Source organism: Chiloscyllium plagiosum, unplaced genomic scaffold (assembly GCF_037043375.1).
Source record: "Chiloscyllium plagiosum isolate Xiang-an unplaced genomic scaffold, Cpla_swu_hap1 HiC_scaffold_70, whole genome shotgun sequence".
In the NCBI taxonomy this organism is placed as follows: Eukaryota; Metazoa; Chordata; class Chondrichthyes; order Orectolobiformes; family Hemiscylliidae; genus Chiloscyllium; species Chiloscyllium plagiosum.
In genome coordinates, this window is record NW_028270209.1 from 389,392 (window position 1) to 413,132 (window position 23,741).

Sequence of the window (23,741 nt, forward strand, 5' to 3'; positions counted from 1 at the left end):
CAGATACGGTGTAACAGCTGCTGGCAGATTTGGAGGCGGTTGGGTCGGTTTCATTCGCACTGTGGGAAAAAGACTGGATTCTAAATTCAGGGGAGCTAAGTGTCACAGATAGAAGGCTAAGAATTGGTTTGGGAACAATATGAGTCATGACCGAATGGCGGGCAGACCAGATGGGCTGGCAGCTCTAACTGTCCTCTGTTGCCTTCTGGTCTCTAGCCATCCAGTATCTAAGGAAATAGAAACAGAGTTAATCGTGCATTTCGAAGTCTTCCTCTCATAACTCGGCGAGGTGAGAGATGAAACAGTTCTGCTATTAAATTTTGAAACTGGGTGAATTTTTGGAGACGGAATAATAAAAAAGAAACTGAGTATAAACTTGAGAGTCAGGAGATATTCAACAAAAAGCTAGACGGAGATGGACATGGAGAAATAAGTGTCACTGTTCTTGAAGACTTAACTCGGTTTTCCATTCCAAGATTCTACCAGACCTGCTGAGATTTTCCCGCAATTTCTTTTGTTGGTACTGAAACAGAAGGGAGAAGTGTGATCCTGGACCAATCAGCTATGTCTGCTCTGTGGACGTTTGAATTCCCTGTTCGAACAAATCACTGCTGACCCACACGGAAACCTCACTAACCTGCATCACCCCCATCCGTGTTACTGACAATAAGCTGTTCATTACGTAAACCCATATGGGTACACAACAGCATCATTTACCGAGTGAATTGGGAAAATTTCAGGGAGAGTTCCATTAGGTTTCCATCCGAGAATTCTTATTCAGTTAATTCTAATGCAGCACCATTTGACATGCAGCTGTCACTGTCATGTGGCCATTCACATTCGACGTCTCTGGACATTTTGGTTGGGGCACGTTTGGAATGGTACCTCACGTTTTGGAAGGGACATCGTTTAAAGCATATTCGGCTGAACTGATAACCTTGTCTCTTGCACCTGCAGTACAGTGGAGACAGTTTTCACTCAGAAACCAAGAGATGATCAAAAACGGAGGAAAAAATGTGTCAACAAAACCTGCCTCAGCGAGCGAATTCGCTCTTGCAACATTAATGGAGAGCGGCTTTCCTATTAACAAACAACAGCGCCCTGCGTGGGTCTCGACCCCACACCATTGAGATTAAAGGTCTCAAGCTCTACAGACTGAGCGAGCCAGGACAGGATTGATGTTGGTTAATTTATCATTTCATACTGAGTTTAATTCAGCTGAAACGGCAATTTTCAAAAATCTCGTTCATTCCTCACCATTGCAAATAACATTATTCAAGTCTATCAATTCTCAGATTTATTCCTTCAGACCATTACAATCCATTTAGGACTTGACCCGGAAATTAGGATTTTTTTTTTTATATTTTCATATTTTGACCCTGATCCTTAGGTCGCCGAAGTGATTCCCAGAAAATCTGGCAGACTGCAAATCAATCGGGAAAATACTTCAGGAAACCAAATCATTTCTGATTAGAGTGTAGGGAATCGCAAATGCTGAAGAGATGCAGTCCTCACCATCAACAATTTCTTTGTTCTACCTGCCTACAAAGTTTATCACTTCTCATATTCGAGACTGGAATTCTGATTATAAAATGTTTTAAAAACAGGAACAACCTTCTGCAGCCATTTCCAATTTGAATTAGAATTTTTTACCTTTTCACAAGGTAACAGCCGTTCCTGAGGAAGGAGTTTCCATGAGCTGTGTCCCAGGTCTGGGCAGGAAGCCGCTGAATGAAACTGTAGTGGCCCCTTTCTGTTGGCAGTCGGGGCTTGTAGACAGTGGGGTCACATTCTGCTGCACGTGACCGTTTCACTCACTGCGGACTCAGGGTCAATCATGGATGAGTTCTCGTGGTTGTATTGTTAGAAGATGGTCGGTCTCAATACTTAGAGTCATAGAGTCATAGAGATGTACAGCTCTGTGCTGTTTTTCGGCTTGGAGAACCAACATTTCGGCCAAATGCTCTGACCATTTGAGACACAGCAACTGGCAGCAAAATTGTGCGTGTACACATCCAAACGCACAGTGCTTGAGAGGATGTGGACAGCAGTAGTTCTCATTATTTTAAGAATCAGTTGCTCATGTACCCGTATTTACCGCAGAGAGGGTGAGAGACCCGAGGAGTAACAAACACACCCATAAAACAATATCAGGATCTGTGTAGTTCTGTCATAAAAAGCTGCCTGCTGTTGTTCTATTGCAAAGTTGGGTTTCAAACCCACGACGCAATAGAGACTGGACCCTAAACCCAGCACATTTAACCTCTCTGGATTAGTGGTGCTGGAAGAGCACAGCAGTTCAGGCAGCTTCCAAGGAGCAGTAAAATCGACGTTTCAGGCAAAAGCCCTTCATCAAGAATACAGGGTTTCGCCCGAAACGTCGATTTTACTGCTCCTCGGATGCTGCCTGAACTGCTGCGCTCTTCAGCACCACTAATCCTGAATCTGGTCTCCAGCATCTGCATTCATTGTTTTTACCTACATTAAACCACTCGGCGACGCTCCCTGACGATAACTAAGCGGGAAACCTGTCAAGACTAATGTTTCAGCATGGCTTCACTTCAGGCAATTTCCCCTGGCACTTTCTTTGAATACCTTCGCATAATTTAAAAAAATATTTACAACGATTTGAAAGGTTTGCACGGTGTGGATATTAGTGAGAAGCTGAATATTCTTCGACAGTTTTCCCCGGAGCTTCAGGCCTGAGGGATGTCCTTGGAAAAGTTTACAAAATCATGAGGTAGACGAGCAGAGAACATAGTAAATCTACACTTTTTCAGACGTCACGTGAGTTTAAAGCGAGATAGCATAGGTTTAATGTGAGGGCAGTACAATTTGAAAGGGATGTGAGCGACACTTGTTTTTAATACAGACATTTTTGTGCATGTTGAATAAATTGCCAAATTTAGTGGCAGAGATTGGTGCACTCACAACACTCCAAAGGCATCTAAATGGGTATACAGACAGGAAGTGTTCGGAGAGATAAGGGACAAATATTGGCAAATATGTTTAGATTAGTTACTGTCATCTGTTCAGCAGGTGCAAGTTGGATAGGAAGGTTTGCTTCCGTGCTCGGCAATTCTGTGACACTCCAGTACCTGACAACAGTTTGAATAGACCACTTGCAAAAACGCATGCTGTTTGTTACTAAGTCAGCGTGTTTGAATTTTATTTTTTCTTGAGGCGTAATGTTTTGAAATGACACAGAGAGGAATGTTTTCCAGACATTTACAGACAATGACCATTCTCCTTGATACATTCCCAAGTTCTCCATCAAATAATTTCGTTGACTAAAAAAAAACTCACAAATCGTGTTATCCCCTCAACTCTCCAGTGAATCCAAAAACTGACAGCTCTTAACGTGGACCAGGTGCAAAACTCAAAAGGCAGAGTCATCATCAGACACACAAACTCATTACTTCTGTCTGTGAGACGTGTATGTCCAGAACTGCTCACACAAATAGCACCGAAGCAATTCCAATCGGAGCTTCCCGACATTCTGGAGATTTAGTGCATTGCCAAGTAACAGAAAGTCCTCAAGTAACATAAAACAAAACAGAAAAATGTACCATGCAAAGTGAATATTACCAATTATATTCTCGATTAAATTAGGTCAACAATGCGCTGGTGCCTCCATCTGATCGAGCGAGCCAATCTCCAGCCTCCCTCACCAGGACAGTAATGAAGGAAATGAGTGAAATATAACAAAGTTTCACGTTGCGATTGCCCAACTTTTAGCCACAACAACAAAAAACGAGGGAGCAGATTTAGTGCAGGATCTGGCTTCACAACAGCGGTGAAATAACGACGTCCACTCACTTTCAGGGAAAGCTGTGAACAACTCACATTGTCCAGAAGATGAATACACAGCGCAGGCTGTTTAGTTCCCATATTCTACTGCTACCCCGACATTCATACGAAAATGTACATTTAAAAGAGAGCGTTTGTAGCTGTGTAATGACAGTGGCAGCTATTTCCCCTCGCTCTTACTACTGCCCTCGGTAGTGTAGGGGCTGGTATTCTCATCTTACACGCGGTAGTTGAGTGTGCAATTCTCTGTTGTGAAAAAGCGGAGTGTTTTGGAGCAGAAAGATGTGAAGTTCGGATGCTTCTGGAATTCTTGTTGAAACGTTCGGTGACGCGAGGAAGATGGTTTGCAGACTTTTCCTCGCCTGTCTCGGTGACATTCTCAGCGCTGCAGAGGTTCCTGTGAAACGTTGCTCTCATGTTTTGGTACGAATTCATTTGGTTTCATTCCCGCTGCTTCCGTTTGTTGCGATTGCAGATTGGGTCCAACGGATGGAATCCGTGGATGAGTGACCTGCTTCCAGGAATTGTCTGGCTGTCTTCTGCTTGCCCTGTCCTATTATTGTTGTGCTATTCTAGTCGAATGTGTGGCCCTTGCCGTTTGTACGTTTTGCGACTAGGAACTGCTGGATTGACGCCCCCAAAAAGTCTTTGCCAAGAACCAATATCCACACACCTTCATTCGCAGATACATGGCACACAAAGTTCGCAACGAGGATATGCTATGAGGTAATTTTTAAATCATGCTCCCCTGTATTAAAAACAAATTCTGGAAAACGATATCCAGACTCCTCCGAACACTCAGTCTTATGACAGCACAGAAACCGAGAACCTCACTCAGACAACAACTCACGAGAAAACAAGGCCCAATACCTATCATGTGCAGGTCAAACGTGGTTGACGAGATTCCACGCAGGGACTGCACGAAACACGACATAGGAGAAAGAGGCTGACAACTAGAGAGCTGCATTCATAATTTCATCTGGACTGTAAACGCCTCGGACAGCTGTTCCTTGCAGTTATGCACAGAATATTGAATGTCTCTGATTCCAGGGCTTGAAATTCGGATGATATGACGGTCTGCAGCACTGGTTACTTCCTTGTGTGAGATAATTCCTAATGGAACACATGTAACACTCTATTGCTCATTGAGAAATACATCCAAAATAGGAGCTCAGATAAGCATTTCTGTTGTCTTTGTGGTGCTGTACCAGACATGCCCTGTGGCACTGCACTTATTCTGTGTTTCCTGAGGGATCGGCACATGCTTCCACGATCGTATTATGGGCAGTAATCTGCATTTTCGCTTCAATAACGGTGTGTGAGGCGGAGGTCCACAATTCTCTATTCAATTTTTCTCTTCTTCTGCACAACTGCAATACAGTAAAGGATCAATTAATATTGTAAGATGATATACAGAGGCCTGTGAAATACTGAAGTTTAAATGACATTTATGCAATGGTTAGAGATTACCTTGATTCAGGAAATAAGGATGTAAAGTCTGTTTGGCTGGAGTTGAGGAACAGTGATGAATGAACTCACAAGCATGTGTAGTTTACAAGCGCACTCGCAGTAACCACAAAGCGAAATAAATCATACAATGAAAAACAATTGTGTGTGAGTGACAAAAATGGCAATAGTCATGCGTGATCTTAACTTCCCATCTAAAACTCTCGGTTCCATTGTAAAACCGTTTGGAGAACCATAATCAAACAAATCCCACATGTCCCATAAAATATTACGAGGGATATCTTGCTAATTGATTATTCTACTGGTGACTTAATTTTCCTATTTTCTTGGAAACCATCTCTTTAATTGTGAGCATCAGAAAAGGCTTTTTATTTGCCAGCAAGAAATAAATATGTGATTAACCTTTGTTCGTTTCATGTATAAGAACACTGAGACCCCTCTGCACCGCACTTCTTTTGCGTTTCTATCGGTTTTAATGGTAATGTGCCTTTTTATTCATCCCAACAAAGTATATGACCTCGCATTCCCTACATGAAACTGCATCTGCCAAGTATACTCCAATTGTTGGAGGGAATCCGGAGGAACAGTATGTACATGTATTTGGAAAGGCAAGGACTGATTCGGGATAGTTAACATGGCTTTGTGCGTGGGAAATCATGTCTCACAAACTTGATTGAGTTTTTTGAAGAAGTAACAAAGAAGATTGATGAGGGCAGAGCAGTAAATGTGATCTATATGGACTTCAGTAAGGCGTTCAACAATGTTTCCCATGGGAGACTGATTGGCAAGGTTAGATCTCATGTAATAGTCGTGGACCTAACACCGACCCTTGTGGTACGCCGCCAGTACCTGGACACCAAGAAGAACGTGTTCCATCAACTACAACACTGTTTTCTATTGGCAAGCCAATTACTGATCAAAGCTGCAATCTCTCCCACAATTCCATTTCTCCGCATGTTACCTATTGTGGGGAACCTTATCGAACAACTTTCTGAAACCCATATACACCACATCAACCGGTTTACTGTCATCTACCTATTTGATCACTTTAGCAAAAAGTCAATAAGATTCGTTAGGCAAGGCCTACCCATCACAAAACCGTGCTGACTGTCCCTGATCAGATTATTCTTTTCTAGATGGTCATAAATCCTATCTATAATAACCTTTTCCAACACGTTACCAACAACAGCAGTGATACTCACTGGTCTGTAATTACCAGGGTTGTCTCTTAGAGACTTTTTGAACAAGGAAACAACATTAGCTATGCCCCATTCCACAGGCATTATTCCTGACGATCAATGCCAAATGCTCATCAATCTCTTCCCTTGCTTACCAGAGGATCCTAGGACAGAAAACACCCGGCCCAGCTGACTTATCTATTTTCACACTCTGCAGTATTTCTAATATCTCTTCCTTGTGAACCTCAATCTCTTCTAGTCTAGACGCAAGTATCTATGTATCTTCCTTGCCAACATTTTCATTTTCTATAGCGAACACTGTCGAAAAATATTTATTTAGTGCTTCCCCTATCTCCTCTGACTCCACACTCAACTTCCCACTATTATCCTTGATTGTCCCAAATTTCACTCTCGTCATTCTTTTATTCCTGACATAGCAATGGAAAGCCTTAGGCATAACCCTGATCCTAACTGCAAACAATTTCTCATGTCTCCTCCTGGCTCTTCACAGCTCCCTTTGTAGGTCTTTCCTGATATCGTTGTAACCGTCGAGCAATCTAACTGTGTTTTCACATTTTTTCCTAACATAAGACTTCTTGTTCTTCTTGACCAGGGATTCCACTTCCTTAATAAACCACGGCTCACGCATTCTATATCTTCCTCCCTGCCTGACAGGTACACACACAGGAGCTTTTCCTTGAATAAGCTCAACGTTTTTAATGTGCTCACCCCCTGCAGTTTCCTACCCCATTCTACGCTTCCTAAATCTTACCTCATTGTATCGTAATTTCCCTTCCACCAGCTGAAACTTTTGCTCCGTGGAGTACACCTATCCCTTTCTATCACGAAAGTAAACCTGAGAGAATTGTGATTGCTGTCTCCAAAGTGCTCACCTACTTCCGAATCTAAAACCTGGCCAGGCTCGTTACCCAGTACTAAATCGAAAGTGGCTTCGTCCCTTGAAGGCATGTCTACATACTGTGTCAGGAAGCCGTCCTGCACACACTGGACAAAAACTGACCCATCTATAGTACTCGTACTGTAGTGATCCCAGTCAATATTTGGATATTGTCTTGAGTATTCCAGAGTTTTTCATTGTTCCACAGTCCAGATGAAGTTTGCATTCCTCACGTACGGGAGCGAGAATTCTTTCAATGTCTCAGATCAGTTCCTGTCCCGAGAACATCAAAGTCAATGTCCCGTCCTCTACTCGGTCCGACAGTTCACATTTCTGATCCTCCTCTGATTCCATTTCCCAAAGTGTTTCTCAAGATTTCCAAAGCTGGAGTCTAAATTATATGGTTTGCTTCCTAAACATTTCTCCAACTGACAATATTTTCACAGTATCTCTTCACAAGCTTCTGGCTTGCACCATGTCCAGGGATAAGAAGTCCCGTTTGGTGGAGAGATTCCCGAGGCTGGTGAGTTTCACTTTGGAACAAAGATGGTTAAGTAGCAATTTCCTGCAGTTGTTTGTAATGATGGGAGAGGGAGCGGTGGGGAATGAGCACTTTGACGAGCAGGAGGAATTGTTGCCACTGACCCGAGTCAGAGAACAGTGGACAGGGATTAAAGGAATCTAATGAAAAACAGCACTTCTGCTCAGGACGTTCAATAACAACTGCAGAAACCCGATGTGTCGAGCAGTGTATCTGGAAAGTGAAACAGAGATAATGTTTTAAAAAATGGAACATTTCTGATGAAGAACTCCAGTTTCCCAAGTCTAATCAAATTACCGGCCTGGTTTGCAAAATAGGTTTTCTGAATTTTGAACGAAAATTATTCCAGCAGGAAAGCATACAGAACGCAGTCAGCAGGATTCGAACCTACGTGGGGCAACCCCAATGGATTTCGAATCCACCGCCTTAACCACTCGGCCATGACTACAGAGGGCGATGCTTTGTTGAGCATTGACCAAATCAGCCGTGATCTCATTGAAAGCTGTCGCTGACTTGATGAGCTAAATGCTTCCATCTCCTTTCATACCTTTGCTGTCATTTGTAAGGTGCGAGACACCAATGTAAAAGAAGAAAAGCACAAAGGTAGGAAAAGATATTTGAAGCCAAACTGAGTCAAATTTATGTATTGAAAGGAAAATCACAATTGGCAATTTGCTCGATCTCTTTGCGAACATGACCAGCAGAGGTAAGCAAGGGAGCTATTGATCTGAGTATTCCTAGACCTGAAGCAAACAAAGGTTATTGACATATTCATTTCTTTTTCTGGTGAACGAAATGTTCTTTCCTGATGGTTACAATGAAAGAGATGGTTCCCAATAAAGACAAAGATTAAGTCGCATGTAGATACATTTCAATGTGACACGATTCATTTTCAGTCCCTAATTACCCCAGAGATGGAGGGGGTGAGTTACTTTTCTTCACTCTTCAACTCCTCAGCATGGAGGTACAGACATGAAACCGCTAAAGATGGAGTTCTTGAATTGGGAACCAGCGACACTGAAGGAACTAGGCAAAAGTGAGGACTGCAGATGCTGGAAACCAGATTTTAGATCAGAGTGATGCTGGAAAGGCACAGCAGGTCAGGCAGCATACGAAGAGCAGGAAAGTCGACGTTTATATTGCCAGTCCTGCTGCGTTCTGCAAACAATGTTCGTTTTGGGCTCAGATTTCCAGCAACTGCAGTTATTTGTTTTATGTTAACCTTCATAATGTTTTGGACAAAACCAATGACCTGCCAGCATCGGAAAATCGGCAGAAGGACTGGTACACCGATATGTTTGCTGAACAATACAACCATTTCATGAGCGGGAATACGATCCGGGCCACGGTGCTGAGAGGACCAAATCCCCACAAGTAAATAACAAGACAAGGCGATAGATACTATCGTATTTGGTGTAAATAAAACACCCTTTCTGAACATTTTCGTTGCAGATTATTTTCAACTTGTCTTCGAAGATTTACAAAGTGGGAAAAGGCCATTCCGCCCGTGTGCAATGCGGCTAATTAGAGAGCCATCTATTCTAGTCGCAGTTTCCAACTTTGGCCCAAAATCCCGTGTGTTCTAATGTTTCTAGGGCAAATGTCAATGAGGTTATCCTATGTTCTTAAATGGCACAATAATGGGGCAGAAGTATGACACTTGCACAAGGTATTGTAACTCTTTTGAGGAACTCATGCTCATTTTCACCCACAGAGGGAGACGCACAGGAAGATGCCCCCAAACTGACGGAGGTGTCCGTGGTGGAGAGCTGGAATCTGAAACGGACAAAAGGACAAATGCAAGTTTTAAATGCGGCAGCACAGAGGCGACTTCTCGACAGGACTTCACAGGGGAGTGTCAACATTGCCCTCGAGCTAGGTAGGACTTCGAACTTACAACCTACTGATCCGAAGTCAGACGCGTTATGCATTACACTACTGGCCCAAGAGACAGCCCTAGTGTTCGCAGAATGTCGATATGTAATGCCATGGACTTTCATGGAATCAGAATTAAAAAGGTGAACAAGCACCGAAGATAATCACCAACATTGCTTCACTTCGAAGTTTCCAATTTGTGAAGCAGTGCCTTTCACTGGCAAAGGAGAAACATTTGTCCTCAGCTGCCTGCTTCAGGGTCGCCTACTTCTCTGCTGGAAGATTCCATCGATGTATTCACAGTCACGACCCGATTTCATGATCCACTCCAGTGAAAAAGTGCCATGGTGTCGTCCAGACAAGACCATGCAGAAACTCAGCGAGAGACCTCTGGTCATTTCGAGCTCTGGATGTGGAATTAGACGAGATGCGTGACACCTTTTACTGGCGCCGCCACTTCACAGCAAATTAGCGGCTCAAAACGAGCCGTTGTCAGCATCAGCTTGATTTGTACCTTCCTGCAGTCCATTTGCTCAACAACATCAGATAGATCCCATCCGGCCCAGCTGACTTATCTATTTTCACACTCTGCAGTGTTTCTAATATCTCTTCCTTGTGAACCTCAATCTCTTCTAGTCTAGACGCAAGTATCTCTGTATCTTCCTCGCCAACATTTTCAAATTCTATAGCGAACACTGTCGAAAAATATTTATTTAGTGCTTCCCCTATCTCCTCTGACTCCACACACAACTTCCCACTATTATCCTAGATTGTCCCAAATTTAACTCTCGTCATTCTTTTATTCCTGACATTGAAAGCCTTCGGATTAACCCTGATCCTATCTGCCAACAACTTCTCATGTCTCCTCCTGGCTCTTCTCAGCTCTCTTTTTAGGTCTTTCCTGATATCGTTGGAACCCTCGAGCGCTCTAACTGAGTTTTCACATTTTTTCCGAAGATTTCTTGTTCTTCTTGACCAGGGATTCCACTTCCGTAGTAAACCATGGCTCACGCGTTCTATATCTTCCTCCCTGCCTGGCAGGTACATACTTATCTAGGACACACAGGAGCTTTTCCTTGATTAAGCTCCACATTTTTAATGTGCTCACCCCCCTGCAGTTTCCTACCCCATTCTACGCTTCTTACATCTTACCTCAATGTATCGTAATTTCCATTCCACCAGCTGAAACTTTTGCTCCGTGGAGTACACCTATCCCTTTCTATCACGAAAGTAAACCTGAGAGAATTGTGATCGCTGTCTCCAGAGTGCTCACCTACTTCCATATCTAAAGCCTGGCCAGAATCGTTACCCAGTACTAAATCGAAAGTGGCTTATTCCCTGGAAGGCATGTCTACATAATGTGTCAGGAAGCCCTCCTGCACACACTGGACAAAAACTGACCCATTTATAGTACTCGTACTGTAGTGTTCCCAGTCAATATTTTGATATTGTCTTGAGTGTTCCAGAGTTTTTCATTGTCCCAGAGTCCAGATGATGTTTGTATTCCTCACGTACAGGACCGAGAATTATTTCAATGTCTCAGATCAGTTCCTGCCCCGAGAACATCAGAGTCAATGTCTCGTCCTCTACTCGGACCGACAGTTTACACTTTTTCATTCTCCTCTGATTCCATTTCCCAAAGAGTTTCTCAAGAATTCCAAAGCTGGCGTCTAAATTATATGGTTTGCTTCCTAAACATTTTTCTAACTCCCAATTGACAATATTTTCACAGTATCTCTTCACAATCCTCTGGCTTGCACCATGTCCAGCGATGAGAAGTCCCGTTTGGTGGAGAGATTCCCGAGGCTGGTGAGTTTCACTTTGGAACAAAGATGGTTAAGTCGCAATTTCCTGCAGTTGTTTGTAATGATGGGAGAGGGAGCGGTGGGGAATGAGCAATTTGACGAGCAGAAGGAAGTGTTGCCACTGACCCGAGTCAGAGAACCGAGGACAGGGATTAAAGGAATCTAATGAAAAGCAGCACTTCTGCTCAGGACGTTCAATAACAACTGCAGAAACCCGATGTGTCGAGCAGTGTATCTGGAAAGAGAAATAATGTTTTAAATATGGAACATTTCTGATGAAGAACTCGAGTTTCCCAAGTCTCATGAAATTCCCAGCCTGGTTTGCAAAATAGGTTTTCTGAACTTTGGGCGAAAAATGTTCCAGCAGGAAAGCATATAGAACGTAGTCAGTCGGATCAGAACCTACGTGGGGGAACGTCAAAGGATTTGCAATCCATCGCTTTAACCATCCGGCCATGACAACAGACAGAGCAGTGATATTGAGCATTGACCAAATCAGCCGTGATCGCATTGAAAGCTCTCGCTGACTTGATGAGCAAAATGCTTTCATCTCCTTTCATACCTTTGCTGTCATTTGTAAGGTGCGAGACACCAATGTAAAAGAAGAAAAGCACAAAGGTAGGAAAAGATATTTGCAGCCAAACTGAGTCAAAATTATTTATTGAAAGGAAAATCACACTTGGCAATTTGCTAGATCTCTTTGGAACATGACCAGCAGAGGTAAGCAAGGGAGCTATTGATCTGAGTGTTTGTGGACCTGAAACAAACAAAGGTTAGTGACATATTCATTTATTTTTCTGGCGAACGAGATGCTATTTCCTGATGGTTACAATGAAAGAAATGGTTCACAATAAAAGAGAGAGATTAAGTCGCATTTAGATACATTTCAATGTGACACGATTCATTTTCAGTCCCTAATTACCTCAGAGATGGAGGGGGTGAGTTACTTTTCTTCACGCTTGAACTCCTCAGCATGGAGGTACAGACATGAAACCGCTAGAGATGGAGTTCTTGAATTGGGAACCAGCGACACTGAAGGAACGATGTAAAAGTGAGGACTACAGATGCTGGAAACCAGATTTTAAATCAGAGTGATGCTGGAAAAGCACAGCAGGTCAGGCAGCATCCGAGGAGCAGGAAAGTCGACGTTTCTGTTGCCAGTCGTGCTGCGTTCCGCAAACAATTTTCGTTTTGGGCTCAGATTTCCAGCAACTGCAGCTATTTGTTTTATGTTAACCTTCATAATGTTTTGGACAAAACCAATGACTTGCTAGCATCGGAAAATCGGCAGAAGTTCTAGTACACCGATATGTTTGCTGAACAATACAACCAAACCATGGGCGGGAATACGATCCGGGCCACGGTGCTGTGAGCACCGAATCCTCACAAGTAAATAACAAGACAAGGCGATAGATACTATCGTATTTGGTGTAAATAAAACACCCTTTCTGAACATTTTCATTGCAGATTATTTTCTACTTGTCTTCGAAGATTTACAAAGTGGGAAAAGGCCATTCCTCCCATTGTGCATTGCGGCTAATCAGAGAGCTATCTATTCTACTCGTAGTTTCCAACTTTGTCCAAAAGTTTGGTCATGGTGTCATGCGGAAACTCAGCGAGTTCATTCAGACATTTTTGTGTGTGCAGAATGATTTGCCACATTTAAGGCAAATTCAATGGCATCCGAATGTGTATATAGACAGGAAGCGTTCGGAGAGATAAGGAACACGTTTTGGCAAATATGGTTCAATTAATTTCGGTTATCTGTTCAGCAGGGACAGGTTCGATAGGAGGGTCTCTTTCCGTGCTCGGCAACTTTGATGTGCTCCCGCAGCTGAAACCAGTTTTAATGGACCATTTGCAAAAAAATGCACTCTGTTTGTTACGCAGTCAGCGCGTTTGCCTATATTTCTGCAGCGTGGATGGGACGGGTTGAACCAGCGATGAGGGTCTTTCCGGACTTTTGCTTCCAATGACCATTCGTTTGGCACCTTCCCAACTTTGCCATCAAAGAGTTTGGCTGAAGAATAATACGGCACGGATAATGTTACCCCCCTCAGCTCTCCAACGAATCCAGAAACTGTCAGCTCTTCATGTGGAACAGAAGCAAAACAGAGAGGGTGGACCATTGCCAGACACACCGAAGCATGCATGCTGCCTTTGTTGCAGTGCAAGCCGATTATGTCATGAACTGCTCAGAGAAACGGCAGCGAGGCAATTCCGGACATACTGGAGATTTAGTGCATTGCCAAGTCACAGGAAGTGCTCAACAAACATAAAACAAAACGGGACAGCAATAATCCATGAAAAATGAAGTTTTCCAATTGCACTCGTGATGTAATTAGGTCAACAATGCGCTGATGACTCCATCTGATCGAGAGGACCAATCACTAGCCCCCTTCACCAGGACAGTAATGAAGGAAATGCGAGAAATACAAAAAACATTTCTCATCGCGATTGCCAACCTTTTCGCCATTGCAACAACAAAAACGGCGAGCAGATACAATGCAGAATCTGGTTTCATATCAGCAATGAAATACTAATATCCATTCACTTTCAGTGAAAACGGTGAACAAAGGAAATTGTCTGAAATATGAATACCCAGCGCAGGCTACTTGGTTCCCCGATTATACTGCTGCACAGACTTTCATATTTAAAGGTACCTTTCAAAGAGAGTGTTTGTGGCTGTCCATATGGCAATGGAAATTGTTGCCCGTGCTCTCACTGCCATTATTAATTGTGTTGGGTTTGGCATCCTCACCTTGCACGCGGGAGTTCAGTATACAATTCTCAGCTGTGAAAAATCGGAGTGCTTTGGAGCAGAAAGATGCGAAGCTCGTGTGCTTCATGGAGAAGTTGTTGGAATGTTTTGCGGAGCTGGGAAGTGGGATCCTCACAGTTCTGGGTAACATCCTCAGGGTTGCAGAGCCTGTTGTGAAGCCTACTGTCCTGTGGCGTCTGGAATTGATTTAGTTTCATTGCCGCTGGGTCCGGTTGTTGGTGTTGCAGATTGGATCCTGATCAATGTGTTTATTGATGGAATCCATGGAAGCGTGCCCTGCTTCTCGAAAATCTCTGGCTGCCTTCTGATTGCCATGTTCTATTACTGTTGTGCTGCTCTAGAGGATGCTTGATGTCTGTACGTATAGCTACTCGGGACAGCTGGCCGTGGCAATTAGTGACGGCCACACAAATTCTTTGCCAAGAATATGTATCCCACAACTGCATTCCCAGATGTCTGGCACACTAAATTGTCAACTAGGATATGCCATAAAGCAATTGAAACACCATGCTTCCCTTTAATAAAATAAATTTCTGGAAACTGATAGCCAGACTCCTCTGAACACACGGATTTAGGACAGCACATAAACCAACAGCCTCACTGAGGGAAAGCTCACCAGAAAACAATATCCAATGCCCATCTTGTGCAGGACAAATGTGGTTGTCCAGATTCCACGCAGGGACTGCACGAAACACTATATCGGAGAAACAGTCGGACAACTAGCGAGCTGCAATCATGAACTTCAGCCAGCCTGTATACGCCACGGGCAGATGTTCTTGTAGTTGTATGTAGGGCATTGAGTGTTTCTGATTCAGGGTCTTGGACCGTCTGCTGCACTGGTTAATTCCTTGTGTTGTAACTACTGTTGGAACATATGTAAAACTCGATTGCTCATTGAGATGTACATCCAAAATATTAGCCGAGAGAAGGAATTTGGTGGTTTTTCTGGTGCTGTTCCTGTCATGCCCTCTGGAACTGGACTTATTGTGTGCTTCCTGACGGTTCGGTGCATGCTTCCGTGATCGTATTTTGGGCAGAAACCTGCGTTTTATCTTCAATAACGTGCGTTTGCAAACCTGGTACACCTCCCTGTATTTTGTTATCTCTTATTGTGTGCAATTGCAACACGGCAAATTATTAATTTACATTGGAAGGTGAAATCGGAGGCGTGTGAAATGCCAAGGGATTAGTGACATTTATCAATTGGTTGCATATTACTTTGATTCAGGAGATAAGGATGTAAAACGTGTTTGTGTAGAAATGGGGACCAGTGAGGAAAGAAGTCATCCGCAGGTGGAGTTTACAAGTGCACTCGCAGTAACTACGACGTACAAGAAAAAAATACGACATGTGAGTGATAAAAGATGGCAATAGTTACGAGCGATCTTAGTTTCCCATCTCCCACTGACGGTTCAATGGTAAAAAAAAAAGTTTGGATGACAATAATCAATAAATCATATCTGTCCCAGAGAACAACGCGAGCCATATTTTGGTCAACGATTAGTTTACAGCTGACTTAGTATCTGTCTTTTCTTGGAAACCATTTCCTTTGTTGTGACCATCAGGAAAGATATTACTTTTGACATAAAGAAAATGAAGATTATGTCACTAATCTTTTTTTGTTTCATGCCCAAGTACAATCAGACGACCTTAATCAAATCTGCTAGTCATGCTAGCAAAGAAATCTGGAAGCATGCCAAGTGTGATTTTTCGGTCAATAAATAATTTTGATTCAGTTTGATTGAAACCACCTCTCCCTAAAGTTGTGCTTTTCTCCTTTTGAAATGGTGTCCGGTATCTTCCAAATGACGGCAAAGATACGAGAGCAGATGGAAGCAATTTAGCCTATCAAGTCTGCGACAACATTCAATGAGATCTAGTTAATTCTCAACCCCCGTTTTTATCCTCATCTCCGTGATGCTCCATGTCTGTCTATCATCGCCTTTAATACACCTCGCCTTCACAGCCCTCTGTTGTTAGGAAACCCACAGATTTGCTACCTGTGAATATCCTCCTTATAATTTTCTTAAATGTTTGATCCCTTCAGCTGTGAGAACGCACTCTCTTCCCAATTTCTCGGGGGTGTACATCAGAGCAGAATAATCCCCTGAAGGTAGGTCTGCACTCTCCAGTGCCGCTCCGTGTATTTGAAACATTTTCATATTTTGACCTCTGATTAAAAATAGTAGACCTAATTTGCACATCAGATTTGCCGGTGGTGAATTTTTTCAAGAAGACTTCAATGAGCGTAATTCTACTGGCAGTGAATAGGGCTAGACAAATTAGATCACTTACAGTGGGGAAACAGGCCCTTCGGGCCAACAAGTCCACACCGCCACGCCGAAGCACAACCCACCCATACCCCTAAATTTACCCCTTACTTAACACTACGGGCAATTTAGCATGGCCAATTCGCCTGACCTGACCTGCACATCTTTGGACTGTGGGAGGAAACCGGAGCACCCAGAGGAAACACACACAGACACGGGGAGAGCGTGCAAACTCCACATAGTCAGTCGCCTGAGGCGGCAATTGAACGCGGGTCTCTGGCGCTGTCAGCCAGCAGTGTTAAACACTGTGCCACCGGGCCGCCCTAATGCAACGACATTTTTCTTTTGCGATCCAGTGCTGTGTTTGTTCACCTCTCTGCGCATGAAAATGGATCCTACCCATCCAGTTTATCTCTCATCAATATGTGTGTAATTCAAATTGATGCGGCCATGACTACACACGCGCAATGCTGTCTTAGTATGTCTTATGTAATGGAAAGTTCCAACCTGAAACACCAGGATTTGGCTTTCCTTGGCACCCCAGCATCCTCCTCCTTTCGAAAGAAAGAGAGTCTGACAGCGAATACTGGGGTGCCAGGAAAAGCCAAATCCTGGTGTTTCAGGTTGTAACTTCCCGTTACATAAGACATACTAAGACAGCATTGCACGCGTTTAGTCATGGCCGCGTGATACAGGTGATGGATTAGAAATCCATTGGGGCTTCCCTCCGCAGGTTCGAATTCTGCTGGCTCCGTTTTCAGTGATGTCATGCAGGACGAGTTTTCACTCACAGTTCAGAAATGTCGACTCAACAAAGAAGACCAGTCAGTTGATTATACTTAGCAAACTCAAGTTATTAATCAAAAATGGAACACACTTAAAACATTATCTCCGTTTCTCTTTTCACAGTTACTGCCAGACCCATTGAGATTTTGCAGTATTCTTTGAATGTACTGTGCAGAAGTGCTGCTTTTGAATAGATTCCTTTTACCGCAGTCCTCCGTTCACTAACTCTGGTCAGTGGCAACACTTCCCCCCGCTCGTCGAAGAGCCAATCCCCACCACTAATTTTCCCATCATTATAAATTGCCGCAAGAAATTGCTGACAAACCATCTTTGCTCCAAAGCGAAACTCACCAACATCGGGAATCCCTCCACAAAACGGGACTTCTCATCCCTGGACATGGTGAAATACAGACGATTGTGAACAGAATTTGGGAAAATATTGTCACTTGTCATGTGAAAAAATGTTAAGAAGGCAAAGCACGTCACCCAGTCTCCAGCTTTGTGAATCTCAGAAACTCTTTGGGAAAAGGACTCAGAGGAGAATGAAGAAGGGTGAATTGTCAGACTGATCGGAAACAGTCAGGACAGCTTTCCGTTCTTTAAGAGGACGGGACATTGATTCTGATGTTCTCAGGACATGAACTGATTGGAGACATTGAAGTAATTCTCGGTCCTGTACATGAGGAATGCAAACCTTGTATGGACACTGGGACAATGGAAATACTCGATACCACACAAGATACTGAGAGGTTCGAAGAGAGATGTTTCCGATTGGAGCAGAGCTGGTTCCCTGTGGCATGGGTGTGTCTGTCGTGGATGGGATCAGACTGTTCCCATGTCGCCATTATGAATGTCCCAGTCCTTATTTCGGAAAAGTAAAATTGATAGAGGACAGTTGTCGTTCTGGGAATGTCAGCCTGAAGTGGGAGGTCAATCACAGACTGCTTTCGAGGATCGTCCAAGGTTAGGTTGGAAGTATCAGCTCATTTGACTGTTAACTGAAATGTTACTGGTTCAATAGCCCCAGCGCGACAGCGATTGGTGATCATAATGCATCTGTTTTCTGTGCAGCGCCGTTTCGTGTTTCTAATGGGGTCAGGAAAATGTTTTCCAAACAGAAACCTTTGGTATGACGAACGATAAAAAAAACGTTTCTGCATTGCTTTAATGGTTAATGTACAGAAATGTGGATTCTGGGAATCTGAAGCAAAGACAGAAACTGCTGTCGAAACTAACCAGTTTGGTAGTGCCTGTGGGAGATTACCGAGTTCTGATGAAGTTTTGAAATATTTGTCTCTGATTCTCTCTGAATAGACGCTGTAAGATATGCTGAGATTCTCCTGGTATTTCTGTTCGTGGTTTTAACTGAATGTCTATTCCATTTATAAGGATGATACAACCAAACCCACCACAAACCAAAATTAAGAACTAACACCTCAGCATCTCACTCCACCGCATGCCCAAGGATAACTACACGATACTGCACTTCTCCAGCTTCCACCCTAAATATATTAAAGAAGCCATACCGTCAGGACAAGCGCTTCACCTGCACAGGAACCGCTCAGATGAGGAATAATGCGACAGTCACCTAAAGATTTTGAAGGATATCCTCATGATGATGGAGAAAATGTTGAACTGATTGATCGCCAATTCCGGTGTGCCACAGTGAAAATCTGCAGTGAACTCGTCCGAAGACAGACAGAGGATGCGACTAAGAGAGTATCTTTCATCGTCAGTACTTTCCTGGAGTTCAGCAGGTTCTTCACAGGATTCAGCATGTCACCGATGATGATGAGCATCTCACTAAGAACATCCCCATGGCTTCAATTCTCACCTTCAAACACCCAGCAAAATTATAACATACGACCGTTTACAGTGAACTACTCAGCCTTCACACAGCATTAACCACAACACCACAGCACCATGCCTTCGCAACCTTTGCAAGACATGGACACTACCATCACCCGTTAGTACACCACCCACCACGTACACTTCAGATACTCATGTGACTCAAGCAATGTTGTTTGTCACATATGCATCAGGCAATGATACCACAAGATACCCAGTAATGGTATATTGGCGAGACCATGCAGATGGTGTGCCAATGGATGAATGGTAACGGCATAACAATTGCCAGACAGGATTATTCACACCCAGTCGGGGAAGAGTTCAGCAATCAAGGACATTTGGTTTTCAATCTTCGACTAAATGTCGGCCAAGGCGGATTTCGAGATACACAACGCAAAATCGCCAAACAGAATTGGGTCGCCAACTGCCTTCGTTGTGGTGATGGCATCAACCATGATATTCGGTTAATGTCACACCACATGTGACCCACCACACTGTTCTGTATCTGTGACATCTTCCTTATTGTTCTGTTTCCACACCATCCCCGTGACAAGTTGGTATTGTCTCTCTACCTTAATCACTTTGTTCAATATTGGCTAACTGATAATTTGGGTCAGACTCGCGGCATGCGACTCTAGCCAAATAAAAATCAGAAGAACTGGGAATGCTGTAAACCAGGAGCAAGGGCAAGGGTTACTGGGCGGGGGGGGGGGGGTAACGGGACTGGGGCATCGTGGCGAAGGGGGCAGGTGTTTCGCTGGTCTGGGGATATTTGTGGAGGGACATGAGAGTTAATGTTTCAGAACTGGTGTCCCTTCCTCTGGTGTTTTTGTTGTGGAGCAGTTTTCCAGTTGCTTCTGTTTCTGTTCCGTGTCATTCCAGTGCCTTGATTTGTCTCCAGTACGACTTTATTTTAACGGTTTGTAATTATCTCTCTGCCTCACTTTATTGGATCATAGGTCAACCATTCTGTTGGTACTCAGTTAGTGGCACATTACTCACACTGTCTGAAGTTCTTGTTCACTTGCAGAGACTAAGTCTTTGACACTCCGCTCCCACAATTTGCCTGATATTTTGATCTGTCTGCCCTTGATCTCTCTTCCCTTAAATTCAGTGTTCTGTGTTATTCCCTCTCACTTCACCTGACTAAAGGGCTCTGGTCCGAAATCTTGTTATTTCATATAAACATGTGCATCTATAACCTGGTGTGATTTCTGAATTGGTCCATCGCTGTCCAAAACCGCAACCTCCACAGCAGATACACGGAAACACCACCACACGCACTTTCCCCTCCACACTATGTTCAAGCTCATTTACTCCTGCTGCCGCATGTAATTCTGAACTTGTTGTTGTTCATGATGAAATCTTAAGGTTCAAGCGGTTCTTTTGCAATGTATGTACTTTGGAATGTAGTTCAATTTCAAAGAATAACATACTTCAAGGGACGATATATGCTTCAAAGCTTTGCCTGAGTTGTTTAAATGTCATTTATCTTGAACCCAGTGAGCTGACGGAAGAATAAACATGCTTTGCACTTCTACCACACGGTGCCAGGGACCCAGTTCAATTGCAGCCTGTGGCGACTGTCTGTATGGTGCTTGTATTCCTCCCATGTGTGCGTGAGTTTTCCTCCCACATTATGAAAGCTGTGTAGTTTCGGTGGATTGCCAAATGGAAAAATACCCAACTTTTCCAGGTATGTGGACGTCAGGTTATTTCGCTATGAGATACTGGAAGAGGATCGATAAGGAAGTGGTTTTTGTTGGGATAATCTTCACTGCTTTGGTATAGACTTGATAGACCGAACGGCCGACTTCCACACAATTGGGATTTTACGAAAATTATTGCGACAGTGCGATTTTCCAGACAGTCCGAAAGATAAATAATGTTTCCAGGTGTCGTTTTGAACGTCTGCAAACGATGTTCCAATTCTCACACAGGAACTACACCTCGAAGTCTGCACTTACGCAATTTAAAGTTGTGCATTCAGTTTCACGCTTCGGAAATCACAGCTTTTTACCATTAAGATCAAATCTTGTGTTTCTTAATCTATATCATAAACAGTCGAATTAGTTTCATTTATCTACATTTAATGCATGTACTTCAAACTGATTGGAATGGTAACTTCTCAGATTCAGGTTCATTTTGATCGTGGATAGGTAGATGACAACCACTCTTCCCATCATCCCAAGTGGATTTGCAAGGCTGAGCCGTGCTGCTCCCTGGGAGAGGGTGAAGCGCGGTGATGGCCTGTTCGGTGACATCATTCATGTATTTGTCTCCAGTTAGTTTCTATGGAGTAGGACTGACAATGAGGGGAAGTTCGAAGGCAAGAGCAGATTCTGGGAGGGGAAGCCTCTCGAAGAGGTTTTGGCAGTATCTGAGAGACTTTCCAAACTTCAAACAGGCAAAGTCATTGAATAAAATCTCGGGGGATTCCTTCTAACAGGAGAATGGTGTAACCGAAAATATATAATATAGCCTAAATGAACATAAATACCGCAGTCTTAGCAGGACGAAAGGAGGAAGAACATATTTGATTGAGGACTTCCTGCTGCAGCCTTTAAGTAGCGCAGCTTAGTCAGCTGCTCATAAATGATGGTAAAACATCTATCCTCCAACTGATCACCTTCAGCCACGTGCTGGAGTATGTGTAGTCTACTTCTGTCTATCTTTTGCTGCAAAATGGCTATGGAGACGTGTATGTCTTTGATATCAGGCTTATTCGGAAGAATGGCTCTACTAAGGTTTGACGTTAGCTTTCGTGATTCGTTGGTGAGCACTGCTGCCTTACAGCACGAAGGACCTGGATTCGATTCCAGCCTCAGGCGACCGTTTAGAGTTCGCATATTCTCCCTGTGTCTGCATGGGTTTCTTCGGGTTGCTGCAGTTTCCTACTACAGTCCAAAGATATGCAGGTTAGATAAATTGGATATGCTAAATTGTACCTCGTTCTCCAGAATGTGTTGGTCAGGAGCAGTGCAAACTAATAGGGAAGGGAAATTGCTGGGGGTGGAATACTCCTTCGAGGTTGCGTGTGAACTTGTTGGGCCTAATGACCTGTTTCCACACTGTAGGGATGGTATGATTCTATTTCATAACGTCGATACTTTAACAGTGTAAGGCATGGTACAACTCAGCAGCTTGTTAGTAAAATGGTGAATGGTGGATTCACGCTGATTATCTGTGTCAAAGTTAACTGGCAAGGGTCCATCTCAATTGGAATTGACGACTATGCAAATTTAATTGAAACAGAATCATGGCTGGAAAATACCTCCAGTGAAAATGCATCACCAAATTCAACATTTCTATTCATGGCAAGTTGCTGACTCAGCCTATCTCAAATGTCTGATTACATGAATCTGCTGCAAGAACACAGGGATACATATTTCCAAACTGATCCTCTTAACTCTGTAGCTGAAGCGTTACATTTTTGTGAAGGTTTTCTCACCTCCCAGTAAGTGTTGGCCTTCTAACAATTGAGTTTGACAAAGTTTATTTGAACAGTTCATTAAACTATTTCGATGTTCTGAAGTGGGGGAGGAGAGCAACCCTCTGATCCACTGGGACAGTGAAGGACTGACTGAAGGAATACCTATCCAATTGTGATGTTTAGTACCTTGGAAGCGAACATGCAGATAATGATTTTCCCATTCGTTTACTTCCTCTGTCTTTAGGACGATAGTAGTACGAGAGTTTCGAACATCTGCAGGTTCTACGGGGACGCCCGCAAGCGATCGGGAGAAGGGAGTAGTGGAGCAGGGCGTTTGAGTAAAGTGAAAGGGAATCATGACTGGAGGGCGTGAGGCTGTAAGTGAGAGAGGAAGTGGTGATGCAAGCCTCACTGTTGGCATTAATGGGTCAGCCTATACTCGCCACTGTTCACACTGACTTTCACAACACTGCTGATCAATTCACCACAATGATACTGTTCTCTTGGCGTTGTATTCCCTCTGCATATTAACGTGGTTAATGGGCCCCGAGAGGATGAACGTATCTTCTTTATCCTGTCGGCTTAAACAGATGAATATATCAGTTTGAAATGAACGCAATACGAGATTGGCTTTCTGTGCATTTGCACTGGAGAATGTCCAGGTGTGAACGTTTCTTTTCTGTATCAGCGGAGGTTAGTTTAATTTCTTATGGAGCAACTTTCATAAAGTAACAAATGTCCAAGTTACTGTGATTGAACAGCTAATTAAATACACATATGGTTATGAACATCATCGTCTGCACTTACACCGTTGATGAATTAGTGAAAGCGTCTGGTAAGAACGAGACTAGTATGTTGTCAAATCCTGGCGTTACATGTCCTGTACATTGAAGGATCGTTGCTTAAACTTCTTTAAAATGCTGTATTGTTGATCTACCACACCGAAAGAGCATGCTTCTTGTGTTTGAGCTCAGCGCATTTTTATTTCGTATTACTACATCCTGCCGCCTGCTGTGCCCCCATCAGTCAATACTAGATCCTGCTAATT

At 43.4% G+C, this 23,741-nt stretch overlaps 1 non-coding gene across 1 annotated transcript; it reads right to left on the reverse strand.

The window, feature by feature from the left end:
• Positions 1-8,260: 8,260 nt before the first annotated feature.
• Positions 8,261-8,342, reverse strand: trnas-cga (transfer RNA serine (anticodon CGA)). The gene has a single exon. It is a non-coding gene; the product is annotated as a tRNA-Ser (tRNA).
• Between the last annotated feature and the right edge of the window lie 15,399 nt (positions 8,343-23,741).